The sequence below is a fragment of the Pezoporus flaviventris genome, unplaced genomic scaffold, assembly GCF_033815535.1.
Source record: "Pezoporus flaviventris isolate CSIRO_AGI_PZ_B2104156 unplaced genomic scaffold, CSIRO_AGI_Pfla_v1 ptg000007l, whole genome shotgun sequence".
Lineage (NCBI taxonomy): Eukaryota > Metazoa > Chordata > Aves > Psittaciformes > Psittacidae > Pezoporus > Pezoporus flaviventris.
Genome location: NW_026892555.1, coordinates 46,315,302 through 46,327,387, shown reverse-complemented (window position 1 = coordinate 46,327,387; position 12,086 = coordinate 46,315,302).

Here is a 12,086-nt window from a genome sequence, read left to right as displayed (position 1 = left end):
CTTTGCTAACTGGAAGATTTAAGTTGCAAACTTCCTTGTACTGAAAGTTTGGCTTTTTTAATCATAGCCCTTCCAGGAATGAGGAACTTGCAAATAGATGTGTACCACACACCACCCTTTTGGACTTTTCAGTTACTTGGTTCAGTTCAGTGATTTGTATATCCCAAGAAAAAACAATTTTCATGTCAACTGTACTCCTTGCCAAAATGAAGTCAATAACAAAGTTCCTATAGATTTAAATATCCCAGGTTTGTACTCATTTATATTCTGATCTCTAAATACATTTTGCCATGGGGATTGTATCACAGAGTCAAAGTGTAAGCTTGTGAAAACAAATATACTGCAATTTCATTACTCATATTACTTTTCTTACTAGTAACAAATACCTGTGTTGCATTTTTTCAGGTTTTAAATATTACAGGAACATTCTTTGCAGGAGTAGTAGCACTGAGTACTCTTCTGCATATATCTGTTTGCGTGTATATACACAGATACATCTCTATCTATCTGTGAGCAACAGACAAAGTTACACACAAACCCCTTACTTCTGCATTTCCTAATTTTCAGATGATGAGCTACACAGTCAGTGCTCTATTCAGAATGGCTTTTTCCTACTGAGTTTCCTAAAATAATGTCTTTTTTAGAGAAAAATTGGAAAAGCAGAAAGACTGCTGGGCAGACTTTGGAAATAATTGCAGGAAGATATGCAAATGCCATATTCTGAAATTGCTGGGTTGGATCACAGACTGCCTGAAGGCTCTCTTGAGGTCCAGGTGCCTGTACCCCTGCTCAACCATCGGGTGTTTCTGGGTGACTGCAGATGGCAGCCATCCCTGTATGCAATGGGCTCTCCAGTGATGGGAGGTGACCCCTTTCCTGGCTTCCATTCGGAGACTATCTCATCTTCTCAAAGGGTGTTTTCTTAATCTGACTTGCTGGATTCTGCTGTGTAATGGTATTTGGTTACTTTTCACTGTTTCTGTTTTGTGTGGGAGTATGCCAACCAGCTCGTCCTTGGATTCACTGCTCCTAATTGCAGTAAGTTCCTTCACTGGTTTTAAGAGTTTTATTCTGCCCTTCAGCTTTCTTATTCTCTCGCACTCTTAAAGTCTACACTCAGAAGTCTTTATCCGGACATTATTTTCTGAAATCATATTATCAGTGGTCTGGCTAAATCATTGAAGATTTACTCCTCAATTCCTGTATGAAGTCATTGAACTATCTAAACACTTGGGCAGAGACTTAAGTCTCATTGAGTGCAATGATACTTTAGCACATATGTTGATGAACGAAGGCCTAAAGCCTCTGTATTGTTATTACACTAGATTAAGACAGCAATTAAAATTTGTTGTTTGAAATAATTAGTTATTTCTGACATTATTTTTAGGATGAGAATCCATTTGAGCATACTTGCTAGCATATGACTTGACAGAAGTGTATGTTACATTCCTCCAGCACAAAGTGAAAATAATCAGCAACACCTGGAGAGTTCCATTTTTTCATCATGTAACTGAGTATTCTGAGCTGCAGTTGTTGCCTTCTTATGTTCACCTTCTTCCTTGCTGAAAAATGACATGAGCTGAAAACAGCTAGAAGGTGGACACACAGATCCGAATGATGTAGATACAGAGAGTAAGACAGATAGGTATAAAAAAGAAAATTTCACTTGTTTTGGATTAATTTAATCAACACCTCTTGGTGTGCCTTTTGATTTGTTACATTGACACCAAATCCTTTAAGAGAGAAGAGAGAAAAGAGAAAAGTGCTTATGCCCAGCTGACTTCAGCAGTGATTTGTTTACTAAATTGGCAATACCTTTAATTTTGGATAACATTTCCTTTATTAATCAGATTAATGCACACAGGGTGAATGTGTAAGTGTGGCTTCTTCTCTTACTTTTTCACTGTCACAGCTGCACCGATGACATGTTCCAGGAACCAACAAAATCAATGTCAACTCACTGTGAGGATTCACATGGCAAAGAGACAAACAGTGAAAGAGACAGCAACATTAGTTGAACTCGAGGCCAGTGTATGTCTGCAGACACTTTGCTTCCATGGAAATGTATGAATAGTGGTAAGATGATTTTATTTGTTAGGATGCCAAAAATAGAAGTAAAGCTACCTGGTAAATGCTGCAGGGTAATGGCAAGCACAGGATACAGTCCTGCATGATGGAATAGCCTCACACCTGGCTCCTGTCAATGACAGCACAAGGTTGTCAGCACCATCAGCTGTCACTAAGCACCAGCATGATCAAGCCAAGAAAGAAGAGATTCTTCTTCTGGTGTAAGAAAACAGCTCAGTGCACATTATGGAAGCTTGCCCCTGTCAGATGCCTGCCGCTTTTGATTGCCCATTTGCCTCACCATCACAGATATTAAGATTTAAATATGAGTTCTTTTTTGAGAGTGACTCTGAAATGACAAAGGGAAACTCTCAGAGATACAATTATCTCACTGACCGAGGACCACAGCATCAGAAATGCAGGTTTGTGGCTCACTTCAGAACAGAGTGGCAAGAGGAACCAGTTTTGAAGTAAAATCTTGTAAATGCAGAAAAATGCAGTTAATGTAAGCATTGGTCTGAGTTGAGCTGAAACCTTTGTTCCAAAGTTTTAAAATCTTTTAATCTAATCCTGCTCGAATACTTAGTGCTGAACCATCTTTTATGTTTTTAGCACTGGGCTAGACGAAGTAGCTCATAACAAATTAAATCAAAAGCATTATAAAATTATGGAGTTTCCATAAGTTGCTTCTGCTCTTCTGCACCAAAATCTCACAAGGCATCAGGCATCCTCTGTAAATGAATCATTTATCATGGAGCTTGCTCTTACTTTTATTTTTGTCTTCCTAATAAGTAAAATTAATTTAACATCATTTACACAGAAACAATGTAAATTAAATGTTTTGGGTTGATTTATTTCATCTGAAGATCTGGACCATTATTATTTGTGTTAAAATAAATCAATGTGGAAGCAATACTCACAATTCTTGTGATTGCCCTAAATGAACTTAAATTATGACAGATGTGTGTGAGAGAAATTGCGGAAGAAAGGAGGAATGAGTATCTGATAAGTACTCATCTCCCTCCCTGCATGCAAGCTATCATTAGTGTTTCTTCTTTTAGCAGATGCAATATTAAAAATCCCCCAAACCAGCCTGCCCTAATCATCCAGTGGAATTTACTGTACTGTGACTGTATAGTTTTATAGTGGAATCTACAGTGTGATCATAAACCAGCCTTGCTGTGTCCTAAATTTTATGGCACAAAGATTGCTTGGAGGAATAACCCCTTTCGTTTGGCACATTGGAGCCCGGATTGCCATGACTGTGGCTCATGTTTTGTTCATGTGTATACATATGTATATATTTTCACTTTCTGCTCTTTCATTTCTCTTGGAGCACTGAGGCTTGTGTATTTGCTAGTTTTAAATTTCTGCAGCAGGGGAGCTGTGGAGTTTGCTTTTTATTCTTTGTTTTGTTTGTTTGTTTGTTCCCTGAACTCTTCTTGCAGTTTAACAAGTCAAATACAAAACACGGGGGGCATAAACATCCTCATGATGGTACTGTGCGTGATATTGCATCATTGATTGGATATACTGCATTGGAACATCACACAAAAGAGCCTGTAACGAAAAAAATTCAGTTGCCTGGAGCTTTGAGTTTTCAAATTAGGCTAAAAAGGTTCCCCTGATAACCAGCAGTGTTGAAGCTTTCAGTATTATTTAGCTGCCCAGGCATCAGTTATGATTTTCAGTTACAAGGGCCCAGAGACCTAACGCACTGGTAAGGTAACCCACCTGCCCACTCAATACTTTGGGATCAAAAAGCCTATCTAAAAATCTTCAGTTTACCAAGCATAACTGAGAGCAAATGCAACTCTCCCTTCTTCAACGCTATCTCCGTCTGTGCAGCCTATTTTGCATCAAAAGATCCATTTGAAAGTAGAAATCCCTTAGAGCTAAATATTCTAAACTGACAGAAGAATTTCTAGTGGCACACCAGCCTAGAGCCATATTTTTATGAGGACATCACTTTCTATTTCTAAGCTTCAGTATACACTCATGCTTCCTCATTGCCAGGAGCCATGCCACATCAAGTTGCCTCCTCCCAGCTTTTATGTTTTTTTAATGGAGTCCAGTTTTCTGCCTAACTCATGGCTCTCTCCCTGCCAAATTGTCAGACACCTATGTCACTAGGATGGTTCAGTCAGAAAGGACATTGTAGGTGTCATTGAAAAACATGCGTGACATCCGTTTGTAAATCTGATTATTCTTGAAAGTTGGGAGGGATTAATAGAAAAAAAACCCACAGCAAAAACCATATCAAAAAGAAACAATATGTGGTATTTAGTCCTTAAGTATTTGTTATGGACTAGCAATAGATAAGAACTGTAAGTTCAGGGGGTTGATCCTGTATCGCTTGCCACCTCCCAGCACTGCTGTGAAGGGGAGCTGTGCTGGACCGTTGGCACCAGAATTGTTTTGCACGACTGCTCTTGGGTTGCAGTCTCCTTGTACATCTTACTCAGCACTGAGCAGTCTGCTTGCTCTTAAATAAACTGCAATCACTTTGGTGTCTGGCTAGAGACTGACAGGTCATACTGCTGGGTCCAAAGAAATAATGGACCTTCCCCAATTTTGCACCATGGGAAAATACTGCTTTTACAGTAATGAAGTTAATTTTTTCATTCCTGATGAAAAGGTATCATAGTTTAGCTTCTCCCTCTCAGTACTGGGGAGTTTAATATTTGCTAAAATATTCCAAAGGACTAGCACAGGATTTCAGTCCTAAAAATTCAGCATCCATCAAAGAAGGTAGGAATTTTTATGTTAAAAGAAGAAAGATGTGCTGTTATAAGTCAGCAACTTAAATGCCTTTATCTATACAGCCTGAAAGACATCTGCAGAACATTCAGCAATTAAATATGCCCCCAGCTGAACAATAATGTTGCTGCTTGGTCTGCATATAAATTAGAGTGTGTTAAGGGCGTGTGTTCAAACTGGGCTCTGTCAGTTGTCAATATCCTGTGCCATAAGCTGCCCTTGGAATCACCCAGGAGTTTGCAAAGGGCACTTGTAATGGTCCCAGCTCCCAGCCACACACCTCTTTCCCCCTCACACCAATAAAACAGACTGCAGATCCTTCAAAGGGGGACAAGTACCAGTCATTCATCATCTTAGCTTAGATTGTCTCTCAGCCTGCCAAAATATGCCTGTTTGGGACTGGCAGAGCAAAGAGAAAGAGGGCATGGAGCTTTTCACCTCAAGGTGCCTGCTCCATATGAATACCAACCCAGTCTGGGAGTGTCTGGAGAATCTTACCTCCCGCCCCAGCACTGTGTTTTTTCCAGAGGTGCCACCATGTGTGGAGGTTGTTTTTAGGCTGTTAAACTCACTGCAGCTTCCCCTGCTTGGCAATTTTGGCTGAAGGGCCAACAGACTCTCTTCTGTCTCCGCCCCAGCAAATGGCCTGTCCAGCTCTGGTTTGGAGCTCCCAGGCATGTGGTGTAAGTTAGAGGGGCTGGAGAAAGCTGACCAGAGAGGTTCTACTTTTCTTCCACTGCATCATTTCTGAAGGTGACTGGAGGATGTTGGCACACCCAGACATTTCATTAAAAATGCACCTTTTCTCTAATGCCTTCTGTGTAAGGACCCACAGTATTTTAGAGATGTTAAGGTACTTCACAAAGCTGCTGTATTGCTCTAGTGATTCAGACAGTCTGGGGAAGGCACTGTAGGTGCCCACTGACATGTATAGCAGCAACAACTGCAATTGCTCAAGGGCTGGTTGCTGGCCCCTCTCCTCTGCCCGAAGTCACCCCTTGCAGAAGCAGAGGTGGTGAGACATGCCTGTCCATGCCGCCCTGGCTCCTGTGGAGGCTGGTGCAATGGTGCAAATCCATCCTCCCCCAGGGAAGCGCATGGATGGAGCAGTGAGGGCACTGGCACATGAGGCTTTCTGTGCCTGTGCTCAGATGCAGGGACAGGGAGCATGGGTGGAGAGCTGGCAACACTGACATCCGCAGTGGCAGGGATGAGATTTGTCAGAGCTCATCTTTCAGGACCCCAGGGCATAAACTTCTGCAATGACTTACACCTTCCTTATGACTGTAGCACCTCTTTGCTTACACTAAATTGCCTGGAGATTAAAAAGGAAAAAAAAAAAGAGAAAAAGAGTGTTGAGCTTTGCCTGTTGGGGCTTATCCTCCCACAGAGCAGCAAAGGCCACATTTATATCTGAAAAACAGTGGCTGCCTCCTTGCTGGCAGTAGTGAGTGCGTGTGGATAACCTGGAGAGCACAAGAAGACTCAGCACCTTGCACGTCGAGTGGGCTTAGGCACATGTGGTTTTATAGTAAAAAATCCAGTTGGAGTTCTGTCTTCTGGGCAGAGCTTTCCATGTCACTTCTCAGCAGGAAAGAGCTACTTATTTTGTGCCTTGAATCTAATTGTAACAGCACCTTTTTTTGTGAGCATTACAGAGTATCTGTTTTCTTTCAGCAATTTTATGGCAACAAACAGCTTATACCTCTTTCCTTGTCAGCAGTTTTTTCTTTCATTCCTTTTTTTTGGTTATTTGAAAAAAAGCTCTGAATTTAGACTGCTACAAGCAGCGCTTGACTTGTTAGAGCTGATATAATGGGGTAAAGGGACTTACAGTACGCACGCTAACAGCCCTGCATGGCTTGGTAACTGTGTAAGCTTCTGGGAGAAAGGTACAGAAATATCCAGAAGCAGTAAATATAGCAAGGTATGCACAGGGCAACTGCAGACCATTAGCAAGGGACCCATAATGGAACATTGCCATCTTTAAAGGCATTTTTGTTTCTACAATTTTTGTGACAGCTTTATGGAAATTCTGTAACTACTGTACTTCACTGCTTCACAGTGACTCCTTTTCATCTCCTGAGATTATTCCAGGATGTTAGGATGTAATATATAGATAGAAGAGCAATCATTGCATAGCAAGCTACACATAAAAGAGTCATATAATCAATTGCTCTGATGTCATAAAAGTCACAGTCCACTGATCTGGTGTCACCATGATGGATTGGGACTTTGAATGCTGCATTTATGGTGTCTGAAAAAAGGGGGAAGGGTGGTTATGTCACAACACATGCCATTCTTAATTTGGCATTAACAGAGCTAAATGGGAATCAATGATATTTATTTATTTGACCACAGAAGTGTGATCTAAGTTCAGTGTTAACAGCATAAATTTGGCTAATTCTGTGTGCTTTCAGAAACTGGTGGGTGAGAGCCAGGAGCAATGAATATTTACTCCAGCTGAGGATCCCCTCCAATGTTTTAATTAATAATAAAGTAACTAAGGGCTCAGCCATGACTTTGCCCCAGGTCAGGGGCAGCACATGGCTGCACTATCCAAGAAGCAGCCTGTGAGGCTGTGGCTGGTGGTGTTGCAGTCTGCTTCTGCTTCCTACATGCTTTGACAAAGGAAATCCCCCCCCCCCCCAGTTTGTTTGTCGTCCCTTGCTTGCAGTGACCAGCATGTCAGGAGAGGAAGAGAAGTAGGGTGCTGCAAGTATTGTTGTAGACAGAGCTGAATGGACCCACCAGTCATGCAGAGGTGGGGTGACTGTCTTCCCTTCACTGTTGTCCACAGCCAGGGAAAGCTGTTTGAAGGTGAATATGTCATGGCCTTAGCTTCCAGGTGAGACACTGCAAGATGAGTCATGTGGGGCCAGAAGTTTCAAGGCATCCACAGGTCACATACTGTTAGGATCCAGGACTAGAAAACTGTCCTGTTCCAGTTTTTGCACTCCTGAGGCAGTAGGGCCCTTGAAGGAGCATGGGCTGGAACCATTTTCATGGTCGCTGTGTTGTGAATAGAGGGAGTATATTACTTTTTCAAGGGAGAGGCTCGAGGCTGTCATTTCCCATCCTGGCAGTCAGCCACGGCCCTCTGCTGAAACATATCAGGTGTCTGTTTCTGCTCAAACTTTTATCAGGCTGGTCTTTGAAAGTGACACTGACAGGTTTGAGGCTGTGCACTCTGGGGACGTGGACATGTGCATGGCTAGGGGCACGCCCTGGGTCGTAGAAACTGCCTTGCACCCACAGGACTTGCTTTAATTTTGTCTCATATTAAGATTTTCTTTACAACCTAGAGAACTGCAGAAACAAAGTTACTCCTTAGCAAATACCACAGCCATGAAATCACCACCTACATCACCACTACCTCAGTTTGCGATAGGCATTTGAGTTTTTGCATCTGGAAAAACCCATCATGAGTCATTGCAGCACAACAATCTCGCTCACCTTGGCTGCACTCAGAAGATGATCCTTGTCACATTGCCAGACCATGAGATTGTCACTCTTCTGCCAGTGCTGCTCTTAGCTCCTTTTCTCCCTCCCCTCCCCTACTTTCACTTCTTTAATGTCCCCTCAGCCTAAAAGTGTCCCTCTTGGCTCAGCAGAAGTGAACACAGTGCCCTTAGAAGCATTTCGGGCAGGCTCTCCAGGGCGTATCAGCCCAGTGCTGGAGAGAACCTGCCAGGTAACACCAGGCATTCCCTCCACAATGGGATGGCATGTGGTCCCGCTTAGTACCCAGCACCCACCAGACTGGGAACAGGAGATCTCACTCCAGAGCGGGATCCTTTGATTTCACTTCAAAACCTATTGTGGGCTCCCTGGACAAAACCAAAGCAGTTTATCTTTGTGTTCTGGCACTGTGAATCCTCTGAGGCTCTGGAGCAGCGCTTTCACTGGTACTAGAACCCCCTGATAGAACAACTACCCTGCACTGCTTTGCATCTTCCCATTACCCAGTGTATTTTCTCTTCCTTGAAGGCAAAGTTGGAAAAGAAAAGAAAGCCAAGGGATCCATTCCAAATGTCTGTACTACTGCATATTTTTTTTTCACCATCATTTTAAAAGTATCATACAGTCCCCCTTCCTTCATGTTGAAAACAGAGTAAGAAAACTCCAATTTCATGCCCTCAGGCCTGAATAAAAGAATAAAAACAACACAACATTTGCATCTGTTTAACAAGCTCTGTTCTAGAAGTCTCCATACAGGGAAAAATAATGGGGGGGAAAGCCCCATCACTCCGGGTTAAATGGAGCAGTTCAGATAGCACCGTGGCAAGGAAAGGCGGAGAAGAAAATTATTGTCATAAATGACCTAAGAATTCATGGCCTTATGATTGCAAACACAAAGTCTAAAAAGGTTACATTCTCTTGCTTCTCTGCCTACCCCCGATATCAATGAACATCAGCTAAAGGTGGCTGAAGAACCAATTTCATGCATCTACTGTAGAAGGAAATGAACTGAGCCAAGGGCAAAAATAAAATTATACAAATGTTATTATAGACTAGCCTGCTTCTGTCCTAGTTTAATTCAAATTTCAGTGCTGCAGGCTTTGCTGCTGGCAGTAGCCTTCCTGAATAAATCAACATTTGCTTACATCTAAATTATTAGAGAAACATGTGACTTTGTTTATTGTATAAATTATACGCAAGGTTAAAGCATTAACCGTTCAACGGGCTTTGTGCAGACACACAATAGCTCTGACCCCCCCCCCCCCCCCCAACCTTTCTCCCCCAGACACCATTCTGAGGATGAGCCATCCAGGGAGAGCTCTGTGGGGACTTCCTGGCAGGAGCGCAGCTAAAGGCACAATTCCAGGGCCTTTTTCTCCATTGCGCTGCCCTGGGGGAAAAAATTTACTGCCATGCAGAGTGCACAGGGGATGTAAAACACCCTCTTGATGACTGCGTAGCGTTCAGACCTACTTTGCAGGAGTGTTTATGGGTGCAGGAGATGATTGGGAGAGCAGTCCTTGGTGCCCAGGTACATTTAGAGGCAGGAGGAAGGAATCTGCTGCTACCAGGAGTGTTGTGATGGGTTTCCCTCTGCTAGGGCATGGCTTGCTGGGACCAGAGCAACTCAAGGGCTGGGACTACAGCAATTTAGGGGTTCCGGTGAGCTTCTGTGTGCAAAAGCACAGACTGACCATAGGTTTCCAAGATTCATGGTGACTGCTACTGAATTTCAGCTGGGAAGATGCCCATTAAGAAACCTAAGCAGTGTTGTTGCTATCACCATGCACACCCCAGCCATGAAGGAGCCAGGGGCTGGTGGGGCAACCAATGGGGCACTGCAGCCAAAGCCTCTTCCCTTGGCTGACAGCTCTGGGTCTGTGTAGGAGCAACTGGAATGGTCCCTCCCAGCTGGACTCATTTTCCATAGGTGCTTTCTCTACTGCTCCCCAGATGGTAAAAAACCCTCCTGGTTTGCTTCCTTTTGGAAATACAATCCTATTTCAAAGGAAAGCACCCCTGTAACAATACGAAGTGCTGCAGCAGTATAACTTCAAACTGCAATATCTGGTATTATTGCTGCAAAGTATTTAAGGATTCTCTTTTTAAAAGAAAGCAAGCAAAAAATCTGAAGGAGCCCTTCTCCCCCAAAGCCAGTACCATCTCGTATACCAGTTGGTACTGTGCTTTTTGTCATAAGTGCATCACTGCATAGCAGCTGAATAAATCTTTTCCACAAGGGTATCAGATGCCGGTAGCTCAGGGTCTGGGATATGGAATCCAAGCATATGTCTCCTGGGTTCCTGCACTGAAATACTATCAGGAGGTTTCTGTGGCCAGAGTGGACTGAATATTTTATTCACCTTTCATTTACACTTACAAATTAATATGTGTTTTCAATGCTGATAAAAGGCCTCTGAACAGAGCTGTAGTTCTATATTCAGGAACGGGATGTAATTTCCCTATCAATAAAATTGTTGTTTGTTTTCTCTGCACCCGATTATTATGGAAATTTCACAGTTTCTCAGCTACAGTGATGCCTAGTGAAATGAGCCGGCCACTTATGTAGAATTTTTTTTTCAAGTGTCCTTACTCTTTTCCATTTATGCTAATGTTATTTTATGCTAATAGCAGACTATATTTTGCTTTGGTACTATTAAAACCTGGCTGGCTTGAGTAAAGGGAACATTTTTATAACACTTTCTGGAAATGATCTAACACAATAAAACCATCTCCATTGAGAGTGTGGTTTTGGAGGAGGCTCTGCTTCCCTACCCTTCAATACAAAAACTGAGAAATCCTTTAGACATAAACTCCTTTTTCCTATTTTCATTCTTTGTAAATGATAACTTACTGTGTAATTTAGCTATGCTGCAAGGAGCTCTTCTTCCAAGAGGAATTCAGGAAGCATATATTGTTTATCTCAGCCTGTGAACATGATGTTTACAAATCCCATTACCAAATAATGGGATTGGAATTCCTACTTCAGTTTTTATGCATCCTCTTGCAAAAACATGCCCTTCTTCTCCCTCCTGAGTAGCTGACATCTTCCTTCTCCATTAGGCAAGGGCTCAGTGTCATGATAACCTGCCCTGGTTTCCTTCCTGAGTATTGCTACAAAACTCAGTGGGGCTGTGCCCACAGAGCCAGAGCACAATCTTGAAACATGAGAAATTCACTTTTAGCCTGAAATGTAAACTAAAGTGAACTCCATCTCCATTGCCTGAAATTTATGTCAGATCTGTGAGAGGGGACTACCTAATTGAAAAGACTCAGTGCAGAAAATGTAATTAATATTTAGGTATTTCTAACTGCAGAGTAAGGCCGTCTTCCAAAATCTCTCAGTTGATTCCTGCTTTCAGAGCCTCCCACCCCAATGCCACTGAAAAAGACACTGAAGGAAGTAGGATCAGGTTCTCCACACACACCCCACTGGGGAAAGTGCCTGTGCATCCCATAGCCTTTTTGGGGGAGATGTCCCAATGTAAACAAAGTCTTCCTTGGCCTCACACTGTTGCCTCTGAGCCTGTACACCAGGATAAATCTGGCTCAGCAATTTCTTTCCTCAGTTGGAAAATTTGCCTTGTCTGACTGACAAGCCTGGGCACTGAGGTCAGCTGGGAGGCCTGGATGAACAGAAGGGTGTAATGAAGACATTTTCTCTTTCCTGGCTGACCTCCTACAGCAGACAGATTTGAATAGCCTCTTCTCCAGCTGACAGAATGAAATACAGGCTAGCAGAGATCAAAGGCACTTACCATTTATCTATCTAGTTATTCATAAAGTCCCCTATCACC